The sequence below is a fragment of the Penaeus vannamei genome, chromosome 31 (assembly GCF_042767895.1).
Source record: "Penaeus vannamei isolate JL-2024 chromosome 31, ASM4276789v1, whole genome shotgun sequence".
Lineage (NCBI taxonomy): Eukaryota > Metazoa > Arthropoda > Malacostraca > Decapoda > Penaeidae > Penaeus > Penaeus vannamei.
In genome coordinates this window covers 22,656,514-22,659,052 of record NC_091579.1, presented here as the reverse complement: position 1 = coordinate 22,659,052, position 2,539 = coordinate 22,656,514, and positions in this window count along the sequence as shown.

Below are 2,539 nucleotides of genomic sequence, written 5' to 3'. Positions count from 1 at the left end.
AAAAGTTATTCCATTTAATGCTGAGGCTAGTTTTTCTCCTAGGGGATGCGGATCCTCAAGCTGAGAGGAAAGACAACTGTGATAAAATAGACATGAAAATTAGTGGCAACGCTGAGGTACGGATCCTTAAGCAGTGTCCTCTCTATGTGAATTGGTCTTTTTATGCTCTCGAACGCTGTCTCACCGAGTACGGTTTTGGAACCTCACTGTACAGATAGTCAGGCGATGTGCCACACACACTAGTCCAAAAAAGACCAGTAATCTCACACAAAACCACAGAATTTTACTTAACTTTGGGAAGAGACGGACAGCATATTTCTAGTAAAACAGAGTAGAAGTAATACTCAGGTCAGATTTCATGACCGATGTACTTATTGTGGGTTGGTATTACCTCTTGAGGGTAAGCTAACACCGTAGATTCTTTCGTGATATTTATTAGCACAGAACATACAGCACGAATATGATAGTACATCTATGCGTCAAGAGGGTAGCCATCTCTCTGTCGGGGCGAGGCCCATTATGGTCCGCGGGGTAGAGCAACAGAGAGCGTTGCTAAGCGACTAGAGTGAGATGCCAAGTAGTTGCGGCAGCTCACGCAACATCATATATACATACATGATATTACAGGACAATAATATAACTATCCCATACTTATACCCCAAAAGAGACCCCCAGGCATGGCGCGAAAGAAACCACGCAAATGAGTACAAAAGACCAATCGGATTGTTGAACAATCCAAAGGCCCCAACAACAATTTTCAAGCCCTTCAGGGATTAACCTGACTCTTTGGAGGCCGAAGAAAAAGAGTAATAGATAATGAGAAATGATGGAAAAGTTAAGGAGGAAATATAATACAGTTTAAGAGAAAAATGTGATTTTGGAAGTTTATATATTTGCAAAATTTAACTTTGAAAATAGATTATTTGTACACTGGTGATTCCAACGCCATGTAAGTAGCGAGACATGGTCGGAAATTCGTTCTATGGTCATTAAAATAACCATGTCCACAATAACTGTCTCTGAAGCCTTACAAGGACTTAGCCATAGGTGGCTATAATAAAAATTTCTTCGGGAGTCTGGCGGATCGTGTGGCGTTGGATGCGGCTTACGAGGATGCACTCGGCCCAGACAGCGAGGCACCAAATGGCGGGTGAAGCAATTGTCTCGTGCGGGTGCGCAGGTGTGCGCACCCGCACCAGCACGCCTCTTTGTGGAGCGGATAGTCCAGGATCTTTATGGAGGCCGACCGACTGAGAAGCAACAGCGCTCAAACTGAAAGTGCGAGGCGCAAGGCGGCCGAGGCGACAACTTCACGCGGGTCCGCGGGTCCGGATCGCTTCGTCTGTGGAAGCGGAGCCTGGGACATCTCGTCCAGGACGGGGGCGCGAGTGCGCGTGCAATAGTGTCCAAGAGGGTCTTCTTTATATAAGAACTAGAAGCACTGAACGCGCATACCTCCGTCAAGGCTATAACTGATGTAATAAAAATATTTCACACAATGAATTATATCAACACCTCTTCCTCAAGTACACTGGTTACGTCCGTGTTTCCATATCTCGCAGTGATTATAAATTCTTTTAGAAAATCCTGGGACCGGATCATAATCCGCATGACCGCAAAATTTAATGGCATCTCAGTTGGCAAAATTGTTATAAAAATCAGTTTTTAACTTTTTGAGTTATGCTGCTAACCAACTAACAAACAAACTAGCAACGCTGACAAAAACATAACTTCCATTTCCCTTTCTAGCAATGCTTTTGAATCCTTTAAAAATCCTGAATCTGGATCACCAACAAAATTTAATTGCATCTAAGCTGGGCTAAGACTCGCCTCTTGTAAAGAATCTGTTCATAACTTTTTGAGTTATCCTGCTAACCAACCAACAATACAAATTAACTAACATACACCTGGAAAATAATCTCCTTGGTGGAAGTAATGATGATAATGAAAATAATAATAATAATAATGATGATAATGATAATGATAATAATAATGATAATAATAATAATAATGATAATACTAATAATAATAGTAATAAAGATGATGATAATAATAATGATGATGATGATAATAATGATGATAATAATGATGATAATAATAATAATAATTATAATGGTAAGGAATGAGTATAACAAACAATAATCATATCATTATTAATAATAGTAATAATGATAATGATAATATTGATTGTTATGATGACAATAAAAATAATGGTAATAATAAAAATGGAATTAATGTTGGCAATAGAAATAATACTAATTGTAACACAAACAACAACAACGATAATAATTATTAGATTAATAATCATGATAATGATAATGATTGTGATGATGATTATGATGATGTTGATAATGATGATGATGATGATGATGATGATGATGATGATGATGATGATGATGATGATGATGATGATGATGATGATGATGATGATGATGATAATAATAATCATCATCATACTGATAATGATAATAATGATAATGATAATAATGATAATGATAATGATAATAGTAATCAAAAGGATAAAAATGACAATGAGAAT